Source organism: Alligator mississippiensis, chromosome 3 (assembly GCF_030867095.1).
Source record: "Alligator mississippiensis isolate rAllMis1 chromosome 3, rAllMis1, whole genome shotgun sequence".
In the NCBI taxonomy this organism is placed as follows: Eukaryota; Metazoa; Chordata; order Crocodylia; family Alligatoridae; genus Alligator; species Alligator mississippiensis.
Genome location: NC_081826.1, coordinates 112,917,594 through 112,942,057, shown reverse-complemented (window position 1 = coordinate 112,942,057; position 24,464 = coordinate 112,917,594). Strand labels below are relative to the sequence as shown.

Here is a 24,464-nt window from a genome sequence, read left to right as displayed (position 1 = left end):
GCTCCCCATGTGCCAGGATTGGGTCTCAGAGACCCAATGCTACTCCCTCCCATGCTGGGATTGGGTTCCAGGAGCTCAACACTGCTCCCTCCTGCCCCCTCCCCCACACCAGGATTGAGCCCAGGACCTGGTACTGCACCCCGACCGCACAGCCCTATGTGCTGAGATTGGGTGCCCTGTGAGTCTGAAAATTTGGCAGCAGGGGACTACTACCACCCCATCCCCCACTGTCAATTTTCCAGATCCATGGGGAGCCGCACAGGCTTGATGATATAGCACTGCAAGCTGGCTCACAGCTGGGGGTGAACACCTCTTGTATGGTGCATCATCATTCTTCACATATAACACAATGCCTATTTTTATCAAGTGGAAAAGAAACAAAAGCTTTACTAATAAGTAAGGGACTAGGGCTGTATTATTCAGTTTAAGTTGGAGCAAAGACAAAATACAAACTTATTAGACTGTGCATTCATTTGCTATATTACATATTATGTATATAAAGAACTACAACACATTGGGCAAAAAATAATTAAAAGTTGTTTGATTAGTCCTGCCATCATTAGGATTAAATGGACATCTCTTTTTCAGATTCATAAAACAAAACCTAGTCTTCTTGAGTATCTTGACAGTGCATCTGATGCTTCACCCAAAGTTATTTCCACATCTGATTTAATGCATTTAACTAGCATTAAAAAGAGCTTACAGAATTGCAGAAGAAAGGATAGCTTTATTAACTGAACATCAAGATCTTTAAAAATGAGAGACAAGTCATTAACACCTGTGGAAAGAAGAGTTTAGAAGGAATCTGGTAGATTATAATAAACTATGAAGTCAGTTGATTCCCTCACTGCTGCCCAAATAGAAATGCTTCTGCTGTCATTGCAGGCAGTTGGTTTTAAACTTTGGAGGGAGTCAAAGTGGCTTGTGACTACACCACTGCACCCCTTGGGTCCATCATGGCCTCCTGCTCTCAGAACTGCATGCCCCCCTGGCTTCCCCACTCTCCCACAGGGTTTTCCCCAGGTACCAACTCGGCTTGTTATGCCACTGCCCCTGGAGACTGCACCCTTCAATGCAGGGTTTGAATAATGTACAATAAATGCTGCACTAGGGCCACATATTGAACAAAGCTAAAACAAAATAATTGCTGCCTTCTAAGTGAGCACCCATCCATTCTGCATGCTGAATTACATGCAAGAAGGTAAATAAATGCTGTACAGACAATCTTCAGGTTTGCATTTTCAAATTTCTGGTGCTTGATTTTGCAGTCTTAATAATTATTTTTTAGCCTAGTTCTGGGTGTGTACTATAGCTACCAGACTGAAAGGAGATAGGACCATTTGTTTTTCTGTGCCCTGCACCTTTACAACGTATAGGATGCCCAATTTATGACACACAAGTAGTGGCTTAAATCACAGTTTAGTGGAAATCATGAAATCCAGCATTGTCTGCAAAATCAGGCAATGTTAATGAAATCTATGAAAAAAAAAGAGAAAAAACTTACTGAAAATAAAATGCTGGCTTTCCAGAGGGAGCCAGCGGTCTTCATGGCCAATGAGGCCCAGAAGCTGCACAGCCCCCCAGTGGGGAAGGGAGGAAGGGGGCTACCAGCATGAAGCGGAGCCCAAGATGGCTGCCACCCCTGCCCTCACTGCTGATTGGCTGAGAGACACCCCCCCCCCTCACCTATCGGACAGCTCTTTTGGCCAATCAGTGGTGAAGGGCAGGGCCATATGGCGGACAGTCCTTGCAACCAATCAGCAGCAAGGGGCAAAGCCATGTGGGCCCCTTGGCCAATCAGAGGTGTGGGAGGGGCCCACTGCAATAAGCCCACAAAGAGGGAGGCTGACCTTGTAATCTGCGGTGAGGTGAGGTTGGCTGGCTGCCTCTGTGAGTTGGGTAGATTCCTACGCAGAACTGATTTTTCAGAGCACCACTCAGTGCATGTGTAATCCTTGCATTTAAACAGAGCTCCTATTGACTTCAGCAGAAGTTGTGAGCTTCAGCTTGCACCCGAGGGAGCAGAAAAAGGAACCCTAGCAATGGGTAGGCCAAAGAGCTCGAAGGAAGGAGAGAGACAACCCCAGAATGAGGGGAAACAGCTCAGGAAATTCCTGGGAAATTTTCAGTAAGGCATGCTAGGGAATAGAGAGCTACTGTAAAGCCCTCTGCCCCATGGAGAGAAGTAGGCGGGGGAGGGGGGGGCAGGGAAAGAGGGGAGGAAAACCACCTCTAAGACCCAACTGGAGAAACAGCTGCTAGATAGAAGTGGAGACCAGAGACCAGCTCCATGTTCAGGCCATAATATTTTGTGTTTCAGCCACAAGCAGTAACCTTTATTAGGCAATCATCTTCTTCAAGAAACCATTCAGATTATCTCCAAATTCACTGAGTGTAATTCTGCTCCATCTGCATTAAACAATCATCTCAGTTAGACCTTTGTAGTCCATTATAATGGTATCCTCATGGAGGTGAGATGAATTTAACAAAATGGCAGAACTATGCAATGAATGAATATTTCACAAGTGGTTGTCTCTTGCATCTTCCCTCACAACTAATTTCTCCCTAACGTTCCAAACAGCTTCCATTTGTTTTAAAGTTGATTCATTGCAACACTCTTACTTCTACCCATGATTCCCACATCCAAACCATTACACATGCCCAGGATGAGCAAGATACAGTCTTTAATAAGTGACAGGTTTTGTGGATGTAAAAACGTAATGACTTTAAAGTCTGATACCTTGTGGACTTGAAGGGCTAGAAATAGAAGTATTATTCTACTGGGAAAGAGAGATTCCCAGTAAGATAAAAAGAACCTCCCTCACTCTTGCTAAGTATTATGATGTTGCTAATTCTTAACAATAATGCTAAGCTCAGCAGCCTTTTGTTTCCACCCCCACACAGACATACAACTGAACAAAACATAAATTTGTGACTTTTTCTGCACCTGTAACTGTGCAGAGCTGAGGCAGCATCTCAGCTGGGAGATTAACAGTTGAATCCTAAATAATAATAATTATTATGGTTTCTGGTAATTTTGAATTCACTGACAAAGACCTTTACAAAATAATTGCACTGATCAATCCCAAATAGGTGCAAGGGAAAAGCCCTGAGCTGGTGTGAGATGAGATCGTTTTGATGGGAATCTGTCATTCTGTTCTGTTAAGCAAGTGTAATTCTAAGCAGTAGACTGTGTTAAAATGCCTGACTTTATGTCTGGTAATAGCAGATGGTTTGCATCAAGAAGCAGATGTTTTCCCCAGTTTTTCCTTAGAAAAGGACATCAGAATTTAACCACACCCACATATTTAACTGCATTGCTTGAACAAAAGCATATGCTCCAGATATCAGCTTTGTATAACTGTGGCATGAAAAAACTGGGCTGGTAGGTACAGCCATATGAAGAAACACATTTTGAAAGTGACAGTTGAGTTTTGAGGAGGAATAAAGGAATTAAGTGTAATTGATTTGTTAGAAGGAAACTATTTATAGTTTTTAACTTGTTTAATCAACCCCTCATCCCATAAAATGAATACACCTTAGAATCCTGGAAGTATTATATCTTTAATTAAGCTCAGGTTTTTTCTTAAATTCTGCTTCCTTAGGGTGGCTGTCTCTTCCTGTCTAGATGGGGCGAGCGCCACTGTATAAGTCTGTCATGTCTTCACTGTACTAATTCTAGGGAGGTAGTTGTTGTTGTTTATATATTATTTCACAGTGGTTTAGCACCTGACCATTTATTGGGCTATTTAAAATATCTGAACAAAACCAACAGAACATTCAACAATTACAGTCCTCATAGTAGTATTACTCCATTCATATGCACAATTGTGTGTTGGCCCAACTCACTGGGACAGTCTGATCTCAGCTGGCATGAGTCACCCTGAGAGAGGGCATGTGGCAATGGTTCTCAACCTTTTTAAACTCCAGGCATCCCTCAGAAAATGCCAACTTTTAGCCTTTACTTGTTTTTTTGACTATAGGAAAACAACAGAGCAATTATTCTGTTGCAAAGAACTCAGACCACAACAGAACAGAAATGACACTATGGATTCCTGTTTGAAATCTCTGGGTTTACCTTGTGAATCGTGTGTAGATATCTGAACATCTAACAGTGTTAATATTGCTCAAGACTCTCACAACACCCCAGTGTCCCATGGCATTCTGGCAGAGAATCACCAGTATAGGGTAACATTACTCATTCCTTTCCTTGGGATTTCCATTAAAGGAAGGCAGCTTTAATTACAATCAAGGGCACTTCAAAAGTCACACTTCAGCCTTTATCCATTTGCAGTCATCTGAAATTCAGGCAGTGGTAACTGGCTGTGAGCACCCTGTGAAGATCAAGGTGAAGAAGCCTTCCACTCCTTCAATGTCTCCTGTGCTACTGGCAGGCTTTCTTCAGCTAAGGTTTGTGCTGGCTTTTACAGGTGCAGACTCTGGAATTAATTTGGCGCATTGTACATAACAAAATGTACATCTGAGACCCAATCCCACTCATACTGAAGTCATCAGGAGTTTTGTTACTGCTTTCAAAGGGAAAATAAATGAACTCTTAATAACATCATAACTAATAATCAGACATTACATATGTACTATGTCAGTGACTTTTACATTGCCTCACGTTTTGTGTTTAAAATGCAGTCTTCATGCTGTGTTCTCATAGTTTCCTGTATTTAATTTCCTTGGGCCAGAGTCATCCCTGGCAAAACTCTCTAGCAGAATTCTAACAGACTAGTTTGGCTTCTTGATCATTGTTTTTCTTTTATGAAAACTTGAAAACAAAAGAAGATGTTAGCATTTACAATGTCCCAAATGGGCCTTCTCTACCCCTGGTTTATTTTTGCAATGGTCCAGCTACATAAGTCTGTCACATCAGACCAGGTGTAGTGCATCCACACTGGAGACTGACTCCGGTACATCTACCTAAGACTAGCTACAGCTAATTTCCAGTGTAGTCCTTAAAGTCATGATCTTGCAAACCCTCATGGAAGTAGTTTTTACTCAGAAAGCAATCTCATTAGCCTCCTCAGGCTGTGCATATCAACCTGCTAAGATCTAGCTAGACCTTACAAATTCATATTTCTTTGAAGTGCATAAATCAAATGCATGACTCACTGTCTTTCCTCTCCCTTTAGTGGGTGGGCTGGTGGGAGGGGTATATGACTTAGCACCTTTTTCTTTATAGCAAGAAGAAAATTGACTCAGCATCTTCTCCTCCCCTCACTTGGGAGAAAGGAACACATGCAGCTCAAGATACAGGCTCCAGTAACAACATTATGTAGGTTGACCACAGTTTGAGAGAAAGCTGTTGACAGGCCAGATGAATAACAATGAGGCCTGTCCATAGGCAGTATCAGGCTCTGGGGCCCAGCACCATCCTTGCCCCATGCACCAGGGTTGGGTCCTGGGGGCCTGGTATATCTCCCCTCCTCGCACATGCTGGGATTGGGTCCAAGGGCCCAGCACCACCCCTCCTGCCCCCACACACTGGGGTTGCGTGCCAAGGACCCAGTGCTGCACCTCCTCCCAACTCCCCACAGCAGGATTAGGCCCTGTGGGCCCAGAGCTGCCTCACACCCCCCTAGCTCTGTGTCCTGGGTTCAGATTCTGAATCCAGCACGCAGGGCCTATGGCTCCACATGGGTCAGAAGATTTGGTAGTAAGGGAGCAATGCCACTGTTTCCACACTGCCAAATTTCCAGGCCCATGGAAAGCCCCATGGGCCAGATGACATGGTACTGTGGGGCTGGATCTGGCCTGCTGGCCAGAGGTTGAGCACCCCTGTGATAAAACATCTTTAATTCCACCATTGTTAGCAGCACTAGGGGGACACAGGAACTTTCTGCATTCTGTCTCTTGTGTACTTCTCCTAAGTGAAATGCTTTAGGCAGACAGATGTTGCCCTTGTCACACCAGAAAAATGTTTATGGTAGTATAAACATGACCAAATAGATGCCCCTGTTCCTTGTTGTGTCCCAAATGTTCTAAGATGGGAGCACAACAATTCATATCAATAGCTTGTGCTGCCTTATTGCAATGGCTGTCTGTTCAGTTATGGCATGATCTCTGCAGCCCATGCTCTTCAGCCCCTCTGAACAGAAGATTTTGGTGTGTGCCTTTCACACTGAAGAGCAAGGGAACCCCATGAGATTCCCCACTCTGCCCTTGACGACATATGGGATCGGGTCCCTGAAGCCCCAGGAGTGGCAGGGGCCTGATCCTGTGAGACAACAACCCTGGGCAATGCCTGTACCTACCAATCAATTGGATCAGCTGTTCTAGGCCATATCCCAGCAGAGCTGATCCCACAGCAAAACCTGTGTCAGTTGGTAGCCTTACAGAAAGAAATAGACCTTGTATTAAGTTTGTATGAAGGATTCAGTTACTTAACAACGGGATTTGTCCATAAACCACTGAACTCTCCAGACTCTGAAATAAAGAAATTTTTGTTTCTGAAATCATGTTCAAGACAGGTAGATGGCAGCAACGTAACTAGACCCAGCAACTTGTGCTGTTTTCTATCCCCACAAGATGGCACAACTGGATTTCTTGAAAAGTCTGAATCAGATAAAATACAGTTGGCGATAGCCTCTTCCACCCAGAATGCCACAGAGCGCTCTACAGATGGAAACAAACATGCAAAAATATTAAACAAAACTACTCCTTTTTAAACACAAAGAGAAAACAGCACGAAACAGTAATTAAAGCAAAAGAAAGCATTAAAAAAGGAAAGAGGCAAGTGGGTTTTGACCCTACTCATTTATTTCTTTGAACAGGAAGTTTTTAAGGTCAAATTTGAAGTGGTCCATAAAGATAAAAATATGGTGCTGTTTCATCTGCACAGATATGATGGGTCAAGCTGAAGACAAGCAACGAAACATCTTGGAATGAAAAGGCACTGTAGCAGGAGCTAAGGCCAAGCCCCTGCTATACCTCCAGAGCCAGCTGTACCTACAGGAAACTTATCCAGCAGGTCTGGGAGAGCAGCACATCCCTGGTGTGCTGGAGAAAAGGTCTGGAGAAAACTCAGGAAACAGGCAGGCCCCTCAGGGCATAAGAACACATGCCCCAGGAAGCCTGCCCTGATTGGGCTGGAAGGAAGACTGGGCAGTTTAAAGGAGGACGCTAAAGAAAAGCATGGCATTCGGCATCTCCTGGAACAGGGTCCGCTCAGTGGGACCGGGAGCTGGGAAGACCAGCAGAGGTGAGAGGCCAGGCATATGAACCCCTGTAAGTTGTCTAGACCCAGGCGAGCCACAAGCAAGGATCATCTCTGCCCTCCCAGAATGATAAGTAACTGTGGACAGCAGGGTAGTGTGGGTTGTCCCAGCAAGCCCGTAGAGCCGGGACTGAGCAGGGGATACCCCATGGAATGGTTGGCAAAGACTGACTGGGAAGAGGGGCTGTATGGGCCCGCCGAGAGAAGCAGAACCTAGAGGGAAACTGACGCAGCCAGAGCAAAGAAGAGATTTGCACAGCACGCCGGAGAGAAGAAAAGCAGGGCTTAAATCAGATGGTGACAGCCTAACTGAGCCATCAAACTGTGAAAAAACAAGAGTGATCAAACCATCTTTTGTTTGTTAAGGAGTTAGAAGCATGCACACAGAATCACAGTCAGGTGTCTAAAATGGGATTAAAACCCTTCCCTTCTCTTGTTTTTGCCATACATTTTTGTTTCACACTTGAATGTTGCTAGCTTGCATTCCATTTTTTTGGAGAACTTTTTTTGAAGATGTGAGTTTTGCATCATACCCTGAACACGGGAAAAATCTGGACCCATCCTATTAACTTGGGGCCATAATATGAAGTAGTTTTGCTACTGCTCCTTAGTAGCTTTATTCTGGATTCTCTCCATTGCTATCTGCCAGCTATCTATAGCTCCTGCAGTAGAGCACAGCTGGGGATGTCTAGCTTTCTACATGTTTTATAGAACCAGTGCTTTTAAAGGAGACATGGTAGGGACTGGGAAGTCAGTCCTGGCATACAGTGTCAAAGGTACATAAATAAATGCATATGTTATTCATATGTTGGTTGGAAAAATGCCTATAAGTCACAGTTTGCAAGAGAAGAAAGTAAATCTTCAGGCAGTCTGTTCACTATGATAAATCCACACTTTTTTCTGAACCATTAAATTATGGTCTAAAAGCTTTAGTTAAAAATCAGGCCTGAAGTATCAGAGCACGCATTAGAGCTGTCCCTAGGCAAAATTCAATTATGAACCAGACATTCTGGTAAACATTTTACTTTTTTATTGCATATTTTGCACACTGTTTACATGACAGCTCTTTTTCTCTCTTTCCCCTTTTGGCTGACTTCATGCCCTTTTGGTTGGCTTGTTCCTTTTTTTTTTTTTAAGCCCAGCAGTGATTCATTGGAAAACAATCCATTTATCCAGTGAACAGGAATTTATGACATATTTACAAAGTAGACTCTACTGTATTTTTTCATTAGCGGAAAAAAAAAATCTCCTATCCTAAAAATTGCCATTAGGACCTGATCTTACAGAATAATAATAAAGTCAGCTCCCACTGCCTTCTATTGAGTCTCAGTCCCATCACCATTCCATGTCTGAATTAATTTAGCTCTTCTCAGAATTAAAATAATGCCCTAGCAATTCTCTCTCTGTTTTTTTTAAAAATGTGCTCTCTGTGAGGCAGGTGTTTTGGAAGGTCCCTAGCAGATTTTATGTGCAACTGTAGAGGCAAGATTAAGTGAATCCATTACATGAGAAGGCTACAGTCTGTTCTCAGTTATACGGGTATAAAATGTGAGGTAATTGCAAAAGTCAGTTGAGTTGCTCTGGATTTATATTGGCAAGATATGTCCTTAGGACCTCCCACCCTATACACAGATCACAAATGACTTGTGGTGTTTTGCATGATGGTTGTTGACATCCAGGTTCTAGCATAGTTTTCCTGAAGTGTGGAATGAAGGTTTTTATCAAACTGTAAATGTTTTTTGTTATTTTTTTCATGGAAAAACTTTCCTGCCTGTAGGATAAAACTCTGTAAAAACCACACTTGAGCTAGCACGGCTTAGATTCCAGCAAAGACATAGAAAGGCTCTGGCTGGGATTTCTTCTTAGTAATACAAAGTCAATCTTCCTCATTTCATAACATTCCTTATTCTAATCTTACAGAGAATAGGAAATTGATTTTCATTATCATTGTTTCAATACAGAGCTCTTGATAAGTCTGCCCCCAGGCCTCCAAACTGGTCCAATGCTAACATTTCCTAAAGACGATTCCCATGAGTTAGACAACGTAGTATTTTTTTACCTTTCACCACAGGATGGCAGTGTAAGATTTCAGTTTTCAGCCTCTGTGTTTGTACTGTGTGTGTACGTGTCTTGTGCGTGTGGCAATGCAGTTGGACAGCAAATTAAAAACAGTGATGCCTTTTTCCATTTTGAAAACAAGGATATAGTAATCTCCTCTCAAAGACAAGTTGTCTATAATAATCCCAAACTCAACAAGGAACTCTGATGCTGTTGCAGACACTGAGGTGCTGTCACAGTAAACTATTTCTCAGAAATGCATTTCAGCTCTGATTTTAGAGTCTATCTAGATTATACATTTGATCAATTTACAATCCCCTTACAAACTATTTCTGGAGAGATCCAAAGACCCCAAGTTACATTGCAAAGGCTGTATAGATTATCAGATATCAAGTGCCTTTTGAGTTTAGGGAAGTGGCTTCCAAAATTAGGTCTTCAGTTTCTACATTAGCACACATACCTAGAACACTTTCAACCCCAGGTTCTATTTATGTTAATTTCATTGATTTGTCATTGCACATGCTACTTTGCAATCCTGCTTTTCACTGCTGCTAGCAGGCTTTCAATTGCTAGTGACAGAGACTGCCTGCTGACACATTTAAAAAGTAATTTTCATTCAGGTTAGTTTGCAATACAGAACAGATTAGGTAAGGCTATATTAATACCAAGGGTAGTTAACAGTTATATCCTTGCACACTGCTTTGAAATTTTACTGAAGCAAGTATGCCCATATAAACACCTTTTTACTGGTAAAAAATGGGTCCACAATAGAAGGGAGTACTTATTTAGTTAAATCAGTACAAAAAATTGTGTAGACAAGCTGCTGAAGACAGAATTCAGAGTTCCCAACTGCGCTACTTTATTAAGTTATGTGATATTTTGTTTTTTTCTTCAAATTATAGCTCCTTTGTTAACAGATCGTACCTTTTGTTTAAACACAAGCAAGTGTCTAAGCCTCTGTAGTTGCAGAAAAAAGCTTGAGAACATGAGCTCTAAAGGCTTATGGTCATGAAATAACCCTAAATTCAGTATATTTTAAAATGTCACCATTTTAAGATAAATCTCTTGAGCGTTGGTGGGAACCGTGTCTGACTGGGCACATCTACATGTTCATTAATGCGTTGTAGTTACTGCACATTAAGTTCAGTACTTGGTTAACCAAGCACTAAATCGAGGCTCAGTAACTTATGCTACTACGCAGTAGCACCAGTGCGGTAGCCTACTACTACTGCACAGTAGTGGATTAGTTTGGTTTTTGCCCAGTACACTACTGTGCAGTGTTAGTAAGCTACTGCCCAGTTAGCATCTCATGTAGATGCACCCACTCATGATTTTTGAACACTTGAAATTGGATTTCTTGTGGCTTCTCTCTTTACGAACTATCCCACTAGCTCAGGTTTGCTGGAATGTATTTGGTAACAGACCTCAGATTTGAATATAAAAGACTGGAAGTTGGCATTCCAGGGCTTTAACTTTGGAACTTTATATCGAACCATTGACTATAAAAACTCTAAGTGCTGGGCTGGCATTGCTTATGGCAGGTACTCAGAGTTTTAACTGTGATGTTAGAGGTGTTCTTTTAGTAATGGATATTTGCCTATTTTTGCTACTACAATTTTTGTTTTTAAATTGATGGACCCGTGTCCAGCAGTCTCAATGGACACAGTAAGTCAGCTGAAAATAAAAAATATACAGCACTCAGCATTGCTGACAGTGTAACAAAAAGGCACCATATCCAAAACATAAGGGCTACACTTACCTTTCCCCTCCTGTAAAGGCCAGCTTCACATTTAAGAGGGTCTCTGAAGACTGTGATCAGATCCTAGTGCCTTCAGCTTCAGCCTACATGGAGTGGGGAGTGTACACTTCAGCACATAAAAGAAGAGAAATACATTTTACTTACCAACATGACAGTCTTAAATTGGCTGCCAGTTTTAGACTTCCTACTGGGGGCATTTGGTAAATATTAGTAGCAGAACTAGAATCTGGTATTTATCTGTGCCAGACAACTGCAAAAAATTTCATTCGTGTTTATAAAGAGAATTTTCCTTCTGGACACCTCTCCTTGTCGGCCAGATATGGAATAACTGAGATTACCTTCTTTCATACACAGGGAGCAACCGCATGCCTTCAGCCAGAATTGTTTTTATTATAGACTATGGAAAAAAACCTAAAAAAAAAGACTCTAAACAAAAACACAGTGAACACATTTCTCAGAAACAGGCCGTAGTCATTATAATGACAGAATGGCTATTCTCTCTGATACATCGTCTATTAGATGTTTAAAGATGCAGTGTCCCTACAAAAGAAAGAGAATGCAATTTGATGATACAAAGACCACACACAGCATTCCACAATCTGCAAGGAATTAAGCTTTACAAAATCCATCAAGTAGGGAAATATTTTAGCAGCAATTTTATAGATGATTCTTACATATATTTCACTGGAGCCCAAAGGCCTCATCACTATTGGGTGCTTAGTACTATTATGGAAACATAAGACAACAGAACCTACCTCAAAATGTGTGTAATCTAAAACATAAAAACAGACACAGAATGTGGAAGAGGGTATGAGATAAAAGCAAATTGATTGAAATGCAGGCAAGGCACACATCTAGGCACCACCTGTTTACTATGTACTAGTTTTTTATGTTATTTTTATTCTAAAATGATTTAGGTTTGGGGATTATTTTTAGTCAGTGAGGATCTGTGGGGCTGAAGTTGTAAGAGGAAGGAACTATTGACATAAGAGGAAGAAGCAGCAAAGGAGGAAGAAAGAAGAGGAGCAGACAGGGGCAGCAAACAGGGAAGTTTGCAAACAGTTCACAGGTCAGTTTGCAGGTCAGTTTGCTACCTCCTCTTTGAAGGGGAGCCTTTAAGGTAAGCTCTTTCTTTAATTAAGAGTAGTTAAACTACATATATTGAATGCAAGTAGCTAAAACTCAGGAGTAAGACCAATACCTAAGCCCCTTTCTTAACTAGAGTCCTGCGTGAGAGGTAGTTCACTAGGGAGTATGCCTGGAAACTCTCTTTCACCTCCTTCACTGTAAGCTTGGTGAGGGGAAGCAGGGAAAAGGGAACCTTTTGGGAACAAGGAGCAATGAACAAGCCATCTTACTTGGGAGTTTGCTAGGGAAGGTCTGCTTGGAAAGAGGAGCAGGAAGAGAGAGGTGGCAGATTAAGAGACCCAGAGAAATGGCTGGAGGATGTCGCAATGCCAGTCACTGCCACTGCCAGTTCTTCCTCTACTCGCACCTATCACATGTCTGTCCTGGCAGGACCACTCGCCATCGTAGCTTCCACCCAGATCTTAGTTCGGCACTGTGGAGACTGCAGCTTGTAGGTTCATAGATTCATAGATGTTAGGGTCGGAAGGGACCTCAATAGATCATCGAGTCCGACCCCCTGCATAGGCAGGAAAGAGTGCTGGGTCTAGATGACCCCAGCTAGACGCCTATCTAACCTCCTCTTGAAGACCCCCCAGGGTAGGGGAGAGCACCACCTCCCTTGGGAGCCCGTTCCAGACCTTGGCCACTCGAACTGTGAAGAAGTTCTTCCTAATGTCCAGTCTAAATCTGTTCTCTGCTAGCTTGTGGCCATTATTTCTTGTAACCCCCGGGGGGTGCCTTGGCAAATAAAAACTCACCAATTCCCTTCTGTGCCCCTGTGATGAACTTATAGGCAGGCACAAGGTCGCCTCTCAACCTTCTCTTGCGGAGGCTGAAAAGGTCCAGTTTCTCTAGTCTCTCCTCGTAGGGCTTGGTCTGCAGGCCCTTGACCATACGAGTGGCCCTTCTCTGGACCCTCTCCAGGTTATCTGCATCCCTCTTGAAGTGTGGCGCCCAGAATTGCACGCAGTACTCCAACTGCGGTCTGACCAGTGCCCGATAGAGGGGAAGTATCACCTCCTTGGACCTATTCGTCATGCATCTGCTGATGCACGATAAAGTGCCATTGGCTTTTCTGATGGCTTCGTCACACTGCCGGCTCATGTTCATCTTGGAGTCCTAGTGGACTCCAAGATGAACATCCCTTTCCACTTCCGTGCCACCCAGCAGGTCATTCCCTAGGCTGTAGGTGTGCTGGACATTTTTCCTTCCTAGGTGCAGCACTTTGCGTTTCTCCTTGTTGAACTGCATTCTGTTGTTTTCTGCCCACTTGTCCAACCTGTCCAGGTCTGCTTGCAGCTGTTCCCTGCCCTCTGGCGTGCCCACTTCTCCCCATAGCTTTGTGTCATCCGCAAACTTGGACAGAGTACATTTCACTCCCTCGTCCAAGTCACTGATGAAGACATTAAAGAGTATTGGTCCAAGGACCAAGCCCTGCGGGACCCCACTGCCCACACCCTTCCAGTTCGAAACCGACCCATCCACTACGAATCTCTGGGTGCGGCCCTCCAGCCAATTCGCCACCCACCGGACTGTGTAGTCATCCAAGTCACAGCCTCTTAACTTGTTCACCAGTATGGGGTGGGATACCGTATCGAAGGCTTTCCTGAAGTCTAAGTACACAACATCAACCCCTCCTCCTGTGTCCAGGTGTTTCGTAACTTGGTCATAAAAAGAGACTAGATTAGTCAGGCATGATCTGCCTGCTACGAACCCGTGCTGGTTTCCCCTCAGCATAATTTGTCCTGCTGGGCTCTCACAAATGTGAGCCTTGATAATTTTTTCAAAGATTTTGCCAAGGATGGAGGTGAGACTGACTGGCCTATAGTTGCCCAGGTCCTCCTTCCTCCCCTTCTTGAAGATGGGGACCACATTGGCCCTTTTCCAGTCCTCCAGGACTTTGCCCGTGTGCCACAAGCGTTCAAATATTCCCGCCAGTGGCTCTGCAATGATGTCGGCCAGTGCCTTCAGCACCCTCGGATGGAGCTCATCCGGGCCTGCCGACTTAAAGGCATCTAGTTCTTCCAAGTGACTCTGCACCATCTCAGGGTCTTCGCATGGTAGTCTGGCGCCTTGCTGCTGCCTCTCTACAACCCCAGTGAGAGACTTGTCGTGCCCCTTGCTTAGGAACACTGAGGCAAAGAATTCATTGAGGAGTTCCTTCCAGTGACAGCCAGGTGGGGGAGTGCCTGCAATGTGAGTGGTGCTTCCTGCTGGTGTTCCTCAGGGTGCAGGCAAAAGAATGACCTGAGAAGGTGGCAAAGCTCCTAAGCATCCTCCGCCATGAAGACTTCTATGCTGGAGGAGACTTCTAGGACTGTGGAGAAAGGACCGCCAGAGGTGGCACTAGAGAAGAAAGAGGACATGGAGTCCTAGGAAGGTGCAAGCTGGAAGCTTGTGACCTCTGGCAGCAAACAGTAGTGTTCAGCTCCACTTGCAGCAGTTTGCCTGATGAACAAATATGGAACCCTAGCAAGAGAGGAGGAGGAGCACATTCTGTTGGTGGAAGAAGCCAGGTCAGGTATCTTCAAGGTTGGGAGGACTGAGACCACTGCCACCAAGAGGAAGCAATGGGTGGTGGTGGTTAGAAATTCCCTCACTCGGGGAACTGATGGACAGGATCCCCTGGGAGGCTAGTCTGTGTGGGAGGGGAGTCCAAGAGAGCTGGCTGTATTTTAAAGAAGTCTTTCTGAGGGCTCAGGAACAAACTATCCCAATGCACAGGAAGATTAGCAAGTATGGCAGAAGACCAGCTTGACTGAGCAGGGAACTCATCAGTGAGCTAAAACACAAAAAGGAAGCTTATAAGAAGTGGCAACTTGGACAAATGACTAGGGAGGAGTATAAGAATACTGGTTGAGCATGCAGCAATGAAATCAGGAAGGCCAAAGCACAATTTGAGTTGCAGCTAGCAAGGGATGTGGAAGGTAACAAGAAGGGTTTCTACAAGTATGTCAGCAACAAGAGGAAGATCAGGGAAAGTGTAGGTCCCTTAGTGAATGGGGGATGCAACTTAGTGACAGATGATGTGGAAAAGCCTGAATTACTCAATGCTTTTCTTACCTCAGTCTTCACAGGCAGGGTCAGCTCCCAGATTACTGCATCTGGCAGCACAGCTTGGGGAGAAGGTGAGCAGCCCTCACTGGTGAAAGAACAAGTTAGGGACTATTAAGAAAAGCTGGATGTGTACAGGTTCATGGGGCTGGATTCAATGCACCTGAGGGTGCAGAGGGAGTTGGCCAGTGCGACTGCAGAGCTGCTGGCCATTATCTTTGAAAACTCAGGAAGACTAGGAGAGGCCCCAGATGATTGGAAAATGCCAAATACAGTTCCCATCTTTAAGAAAGAGAAGGAGGATCTGGGAAGTTACAGATTGGTCAGCCTCACCTCAGTCCCTGGAAAAATCACAAAGCAGGTCCTCAAGGAATCCATTTCTAAGCACTTGGAGGAAAAGAAGGTGATTAGGAACAGTCAGCATGGATTCACTAGGGGGATGTTCATGCCTGACCAACCTGATTGCCTTCTATGATGAGATGACTCACTCTATGGATGTGGGGAAAGCAGTAGATGTGATATATCTTGACTTTAACAAGACTTTTGATATGGTCTCCCACAACATTCTTGCAAGCAAGCTAAGGAAGTACTGGTCGAATGAATGGACTGTAAGGTGGATAGAAAACTGGCTGGATCATTTGGCTCACAGGGTAGTAATCAGTAGCTTGATGTCTAGTTGGCAACCAGTATCAAGTGAAGTGCCCTAGGGCTTGGTCCTGGGGCCGCTTTTGTTCAATGTCTTCATCAGCAACCTGGAAGATGGGATGGAGTGCACCCTCAGCAAGTTCACGGATGATATCAAGCTGGGGGGTGTAGTAAATATGCTGAAGGTTAGGGTTAGGATTCAGAAACCTCAACAGATTGGAGAATTGGACCAAGAGAAATCTCATGAGGTTTAATAAAGACAAGTGCAAAATCCTGTATTTAGGATGAGCAATCCCATGCACCAGGCTGGAGACCAACTGGTGAAGCAGCAGCTCTGCAGAAAAGGACCTGGGGGTAACAGTGGACAATAAACTGAATCTGAGTTAACAGTGTGCCCTTGTTGTGAAGAAAGCTAATTGGATACTCGGCTGTATTAGTAGGAGCATTGTCAGCAGATCAAGGGATGTGATCCTTCCCCTCTATTCAGCATTGGTGAGACCATACCTGGATTACTGTGTCCAGTTTTGGGTCTCCCACTACAGAAAGGATGTGGACAAATTAGAGAGAGTCCAGCAGAGGGCAATGAAAACGGTAAGGGGGTTGGGGAGCATGACTTATGAGAAGAGGCTAAGGGAACTGGGCTTATTTAGTCTGACGAAGAGAAGAATGAGAGGGGATTTAATAGTAGCCTTCAACTATCTGAAGGGTGATTACAAAGAAGATGTAGCTAGACTGTTCTTAGTGGTGGGAGATGACAGAACAAAGAGCAATGGTTTCAAGTTGCAGCAAGGGAAGTTTAAGATGGATATCAGAAAAAACTTTCTCAGTAGGAGGGTAGTAAAGCACTGGAACATGCTAGAAGTACTAGGCTTTCCAGTGCTTTTCTAGGAGGGTAGTAAAGCACTGGAACCCAGAAAGGTTGTGGAATCTCCATCCTTGGAGGTTTTTAAGACCCAGCTAGACAAAGCCTTGGCTGGGAAGATATAGCCAGGGATGATTCTGCATTGAGCAGGGGATTAGATTAGATGACCTCCTGAGGTCTCTTCCAACCCTAATTTTCTATGATTCTCGGTTTCTATGATTCTCTAAGTACCTAAAGAGCAGAGAGAGCCTGAATCACAAAGGGCAATGACTATAAAGCTGGTTAGGTGAAAGGCTGCAGTGGTGGGAGAGGGATACAATGAGGGAAGCAACCACCCATGGCAGTAAGACACTACACACTTCCAAAGAGCATGTTTCAGAATTGACTGAGCTATGACATGTCAAGGCTGGGAAAGTTTCTCTGGTTGCTATCACTTCTCAGGAGGGGGAAAACAGGGTGGCAGGATTAGTGGTCAACTTTTTCACTCAGTAGTTGACATTGCTGGCAGTCTTATGAATCCTAAGAATCTGGAATTTCCCAAACTCTGCACTCTGAGTGTCTTCCAATAGCTGTAGCAATGTTATATGTAGGGACTTGAGAGAGGTAGCCAATGGTACCCACTAAGGCAGGAATCTGAGGTGCCCTAGTGGGCACCAGTGAAGGAATCTGAGGCGCAAGAAGTCCAGCGACCTACCCATCAATATCTATAGTAGAGTTCAGAATAAAACCCAGATTTCCTGAGTCACATGTTTGTGCTTTATCCACATGGCTATCCTTTCACCACATGGTGCCTTCCAGTACTGGATGTAATGCAAAGCCACAATGAAACTAAATTAAGGGTACAGTGGGCATATGTCTGACATGCAATGTTTCCCTTCCTCTGCAAATTTCTCATTTAAAGTTATTTTAACATAGGCTTCTGTGACTAAATTCTCATAAAGTGGTCTCCTGCACCTCAGGCAGTTATTAGAGAAAGAGTCCCTAACCCAGTCTGTGCATGGAAACTAAAGACAAACAGATATAGCGCAGGCATATGAGAAGGAGACTGCAGCACTGGAAGGGATATGAACCACTTCAGCACAATTCAGTTGTTAGGCAAATGATTAAGGCTAAGAGGGAGAAAAAATGAACCACTCTCCAAGTTGTGTACTTAAGCCAGGAGAGGAACCAGCAGAGCAGTTATCACAATAGGGGTAATAAAAAGATAAGATCTTTGCATTTCAATTAAAAGAAAAACATAGCAAAAGGATCAGATGTTTTCACTAGATCATCTCTATGAAGCAAATGATTTCTCTCCAGGCAAGAGACAAACAACACTTTCCCTTTCCATTTTGTCAAGTATTAACTCACCAGCCTCTGAAAGTAAAAGGCACTGAAGCAGCGTAGGCATTTCTTTTGCAGATTAGAAACATTTCTAGTTTATTGCACAAATCCATAGAAAGACTGGATCAAACCATCACCCTGGTAAGAGAGTGGGGGAGAACAAACTATTAGGAGATTAGCATCAGGGAAAACATCAGCACCAGATGACTTTTCTGATGGAACTGTGTGAGAAATTAAAGAAGTAAATGCCAGTTTTGTTTCCCCTTCTGTCAGGTTAGGCAAAGCCTTTCAAAATATGTTACATGGCGTACATGGATTCAACAGCAAGACCAGCTTTTGTGATGAAGACCCTTCTGTCAGAGTTTTTCAAAACTACAAACAGTGAAAAATAATTTGCAGTTTAAATGACCTGACATGTTTACATTAGTAAAAGTCTAAGTGCTGTATCTACAAATGCTGGAGTTAGTTGAGCCAAAAAATGTTCGGAAATGTTTGCCTCTTTCCTTCTACTACTAAATGTTCTAAATGGCTCCAAAGCGATTAAAAGTCTGACTCTGTCTAATGATATACTGCACTTGCACGTTCACTGGATAAGAGCACAATTCACTTAATGGCATAACACAATGCTTGTCCCAATTCTTTGTTTACTGCTTACATTGTAACAAACTCTATTTGCATATGTATTAAATACAGACATGGCTTACGTGCATAACAACTCTTTGGCCCCACTACTTAATTTGTAAGGTCGCTGTGCTCTGTTTAATGGTATAATTTGTGAAATTAAGTAGAAATAAATTTTAAGGCTGCTATTAGAGGTATAAGACACTCCAGGACACAAGGTAAGGAGCCTTAATGAGTTCTGAAAAGCTTAGTGCAGGCTGTTCCTGTACTTAATGAGCATAGTTTACATTGAATTTGGTACCTGCATGTTCCCAATAAGTGCACAGCCTTTTTTCAGTCCCCTAGTTATGCACTTAAAAGCAGCACACTGTATTTGTACAATAATACATTTACCAAAGAATATAGTGGCCAGGTTCTGGTTCCATTATTGCTTTTTTTTCAGTGTGGCAATGCCAGGTGGCCACAAAGATAGTTGGCAGCACCTTTTTTTAGTTTACTTAAGCATAAGGTACCTCAGTGGAAATCGCCTCTTTCCTACAAAAGAGAGAGATGTCAAGTGATTCATTGCTTTGGAGGCCTTTTAAAAAGTGCACGTGAACTTTTCAGAAGTCTTTTGAAAAGGAAAAAGTACTTCATGATTTCTCAGCAGATGTAAATATTTACAATGCGTATTAAGGCTGTTTGAAAATGTTCTGTTAAAACTGTTTTGGCTGGAAAACTGGGGGGTTTATTTATTTATTTATTTATTGAAAGAAACATCCGTTTTCCCAAGAACATTTTAGTTTTTGTCGAAACCCAGAATACCTGAAAATCAAAAAGAAAATGAAACATTTAATCTGAGAATAAAACACTTCGATTCAGAACAAAACATTTCATTCACGCTGCGATGCCTCCTTGGAGTTGTAATGCTGCCCAGGGGGCTGTATTCTGCAGAGCTACAGGATCTGTCCTGCAGAGCCAGAGGACTTTTCCTATGTCTGTGCCCACACTGAGGCTAGCAGCAAGAAACTGCACCAGAGCTAGGCAACTTCCAGCTGTGCCCTTGCCACTGCTGTTCCTTCCCCCTGCCCCCTAGCCTCTCTCCTAGCTGCAGCATGGAAGCAGATTCCAGCTAGGCAGGAGCTGAGCCAGGGTCAGTAGCTGGAAACTGCTGCTTGTCCCTCCTCCTTTCCCTGCCTCCCAGCTGTGGCACAGAGTGGAAGCAAATTGGACACAGTTTCCAGCTACCCAGCCCTGGCACAGCTCCACCCTGGTTGTAAGCTGATCCGCACCCAGCTGAGGAACTGGGGCATGGGAGAAGTGGCAGCAGTACAGGTGCCGCTTCTAGATGCCTGACCTGGGTGGGCACAGGGAAAGCCCCATGCTGCTGATGTGCTATGGAAGCCACCCAGCCTGCATCGGACTGAAGCCTGGTTGTTTCAGCCCATGGCTTGAAAAGTTGCTGGCCCCTGTAGTGGTCTACCATTCCTATGTCTTTGTATGGGTTGGTCTTCCCAGCTTGTCTTCATCACCCATGGTGCATCACTTTCCCTCACCAGAAGGAGATACCTTTGTGTATAACGGGAAATAAAGTCAAATAAGGGTTTTAGCCCATATAGAGGAAGGAAAGCACGAGGTACACAAACTACAATTCCCACAAAGCATTCAGGTGACTGTTGGTATCAACAACTTTCAGTTTTCATCCAAAACATTTAAATTCCAAATTTTGGCTGAAAGTTTGAAGTTTTTCAATGAGAGTAGAGGGAACAATTTTCTCACCACTCTTATGTTTATCATTCTTTTAATTCTAGTACCTATTCTCCAGTATTTCCTTTCCTTTGACAATTCACTAATAGCTTCATTCCCTTCCATATCATTGGCTCATCTTTCTTCTTATGCACTGGCATAGGTCAGCAGAAATACGTCTCGTCTGCTGCCTCTCGTCTCCTTCCAGTATTAATCTGATCCTTTACATTGCTGTTACATTTCAACCATATTGAAGTAAAGGGTAAAAGGTTTCTGTAGCTGTCATTTGTTTCAGGCCAAGAATCTAAACAGAAATTTAGCACATCCTCTTATTTTATGTTATAAATGAATGTTTAACTGTACTTGGCATTACACATATTGGCTAGTGAATAGACTTTCCAAAATAAATTCTTACAAGTTTAAATCCCATACACAACAAGGTGGATTAATGCCTAAATCTACTGTTCATGACCAGTATGCTACTTCTGAAAAAGCAGGATCTAAATTCCATTGTATGAGTCCAACCTGTAATCAGTCTGTTAAACATTTTCTAAATTCAACTGCTGTCCCAGATACAGATTTAGATGTGGATCCCGCATATGGGTACTTGAAAGGTTTTCTATTCTATTCTTTCATTGTGGTCAATGAACGCAGTGAAATTATCTTAGTAGTAAGATGACAATTACTTATCCAGAATGGGCATTAATAGATACCAGCTCTAGTGGAGCTGTCTGCCCTATCTGAGCCTTTGTTCTTCTACAGAAGTAGCCACTGAATATTTGCACGTTTATTTCAAGATGTTTTAGAACATGTAAAAAAAATATTCAACAGCTACTTCTGCAAAAGCCATAAATATATGATAAGAAACATAACTTCAAACAGTAAAGCCATAATTCCCTTGAATATTGTTACTACATATGTAAACGTTCCCTGCTTTTTGTTAAATAGATTTTCCCTGTATTTTTATTGAAAGGTTGGAAAGTTACTGGGGTTTTTTTTTCTTGTTCTTAGTTTATTATAAATGCTAGGACAGAAAAACTTCTTCTCAGACTTTAGTCATCCACTAGCAGTAAATACCCTGCACTAAATTAAGTACAAAGCAGTCAGACACCTTGTACTCTGGAAATATGGTTCTAACCAACAGAAGTGTGATAATGCAGGAAACTGTGTACTAATCATCAGCAAGAATTCAGTCCTGATGAGTAACGGGAGAGACTTGTCATTGTCTTCTACCACTAAAGTATTTACAGATGAGCTCTTGTTTCAGAGACAATCAAGCACTGTGTACCCTTGCACACAGGCAAGTTTTCCTCTAAAATATGGGAAGGACATAACTTCTGAATTAAAAAAAGGGAAATTTAGATCAATCATGCTTATTTTCAACTTGCTTTAAACACGTTGTTTCCCTTTTTCTTAAAATAGTTTTCTATGTGGTTGGTGAAGAGTACTTACAGCCTTTGCAAGAGGGGCTGTAAGTACTCAGACCAGGAAATTCCCTGCTGGTTTTGAAATACCATTTTACTGAGATTTTTTAAATAAAAAAAAAAAAGGAAATAAGCACATTAGCCAAAGATATGTTTTATTAACCTGACTATTGGTGAAATTTTATAAAGAGCAACATGAAAGACACAACAGGCAAACAAGAATTATTCTACTGAATGCCACCTTGTGGGCTAAATTGCCAAAGTTAGAGAGAGATAATTTTAGAATAGGAGACTCGGTGCCTGTGAACAACTGCATAGCTACATTTTCACTTGTCAAATCAGCTGATTATACATGCAAGTGATTAACTAGATGCCTATTTAGCCATTTGTACATTTAATCACTATTGCTAATTGTGCAATCAGAAGAGATGCACATGCACACACATGTAAATCTGAATTTGCACGTGGTGTTTGCACTTTACACCACTTTTAAAATGCATTTCCCTACAAATAATCTCTGTCTCTAAGGAATGGTGTACTAGTGAAAGTAATAGATTGGCAGATTGGAAGACTGGTTTCTGTTGTCTACAGTCCAGGTACAGCATAAAACAGGGGTTCCCAAACTGTGGTACACACCTGAGGTACGCAAGACATCTCTGAAAGGTATGCAGGAGAAATTGTGTAGTGGTGGATTTAATTTTCATTATAATAATAACTGGCATTTAAGGGGCTAAAATACAGCTCCTGGAGTTGGGTGCCTTTGCAGCATTAAGCTAGGTGCCTGTGAGAGATGGTGACATGCTGAGGTATAGGGTAGGGGCTTGTGTTGTCCCATGCGTCCCTGCGTGCACATGCTGGTAGGGGTACGTGGGCAGCTGGTAAATCTAGAAGGGTTATGCAATAAAAAAAAGTTTGGGAACCTCTGGCATAGATACTGGCATGCATATGCTTTCAGCGCTGCCTCACTATTGCGCTCACATCCTGTTCTGGACAGAGCAGTATACTCTCCTGACAAATTCTTAAGAAAATTTTGGTAGAGGCATGTAAGGGACTAGTCCCAGGGAATCCATTAATAGTTACATACTTACATATTGTGCCCACTTTATGTTGAAAAAGATTGTTAGCCAATGGCAGATAGATGCACAGAAAGTGTAGACATGATCAGCAAAGCTCATAGTTGAGAGTTTCAATAATACGAAGACAGACCCTTGGGGAATTCAGATGTAGACTCATGGGTGGATGAAGTCCATTAACCGCGTTCCTTCTGATAGGAGAGAATATCAGACCATCTGAGACATGCCAATTGTCAGTTTCCACTTCAGAAAACATCATTTCACTCCAAGGACCCAAATTACTGCCAAAGGCTTACATTTCCTTTTTCAGAAATGTGATAGGTGAGCAAATCCAGGAATATCTGAACAGAATCAGGTTCATTGACATCTACTCTGTTTTCAAGGCAGGGTAGAACACAGAGAGGCTAATGATTGGGATGACTTTGTCTGAAAGCCAACTTTCCATAAAAGTAATGCCAAATCTGTCAGGCAGCTTTTGATACCATTGACCATGAGGTATTGATGACCTGACTGCATCAATTAGCTGGGTTGGACAGGATCAATTTAGAATTCTTCTCATTTCTTCATAGGAGGTTTCACTCAGTGATGTTGAGTAATAAATCATTTACCTTAAGAGCCCTTCTGTATTTAGTAGTGAAGGGGTTGGTTTCACGATCTTTTGTTTATTATGCATACCAATCCACACAGATAATATGACATAGCCTGAAGTAACTTCAGCACACTGAAGTATCCAGAATTGTATTATCATCTGTTCTGACTACAGCAGTTCCATTTCTATGCCATTATGCTGCTAGGCTGAGACAACTAGAGTGGATGTAAAGCAGATTAACTGAGCCCAGATAAACAGAGGCATAACTTGTGGGGAATCATGACGGAAGTGTTTGAAGATTGGCATCTTTTGGTACCTGCCCTCTCTGTTGAAGTGCTCCTAAAGGACATTTATATGGTTCACATAAAATTTATGAGGATTTTTTTAGTAACTTTTTTGTTACCTCTAAAAATGTTGGGAGATGCACCTTTATTTCAGACATGCATCTCACCACAATGCTCCATACCTATTATTACTGTAAACTAGATTACTGTAATACACTCTACATCAAGCTGTCCTTGAAAACCCTCTGTAGACAGGAACTAGTGCAGAACGTGGCAGTATGACTGTGCAAGAACTGTATGCATGAATCAGCAGTGCTGGCATTGCTCAGCAAGCTGCAATGACTTGCTGAGTGCTGGCAGGGGCACTTTGAGATCAATTTTAGTATAAACAGTTTAAAACAATGAACAAATCTGTGGTATAATCTACTGACATTCCTCTTGCACTTAAGATCATCAGAGTTAAAACTGCTGACCGCTAACTATATGGTGCCATTTTGGGAGAACAGGATTAGAGCTTTCTCCAGTAGTATCCAGTGATTGTGATCCCTAATGTACGTGCAAGTGCAGCTACACACTCTTTTTTGTTTCCTTCCCATTTGTCTGTCTGGGGCTAGAAACAAGTGGTTATTTATGGCTGCTGTGGTCTTACTGGGGGGATTTATTTTCACTGGTTTGAGTATAAAGATAATTACGGTCA

At 42.8% G+C, this 24,464-nt stretch overlaps 1 long non-coding RNA gene across 1 annotated transcript; it reads right to left on the bottom strand.

The window, feature by feature from the left end:
• Positions 1-397: 397 nt before the first annotated feature.
• LOC109283812 (uncharacterized) lies at positions 398-19,474 on the bottom strand. Its single transcript, XR_002091078.2, has 2 exons — positions 18,079-19,474; positions 398-11,145 (listed from the first exon to the last, which is right to left on the bottom strand). It is a non-coding gene; the product is annotated as an uncharacterized LOC109283812 (long non-coding RNA).
• Between the last annotated feature and the right edge of the window lie 4,990 nt (positions 19,475-24,464).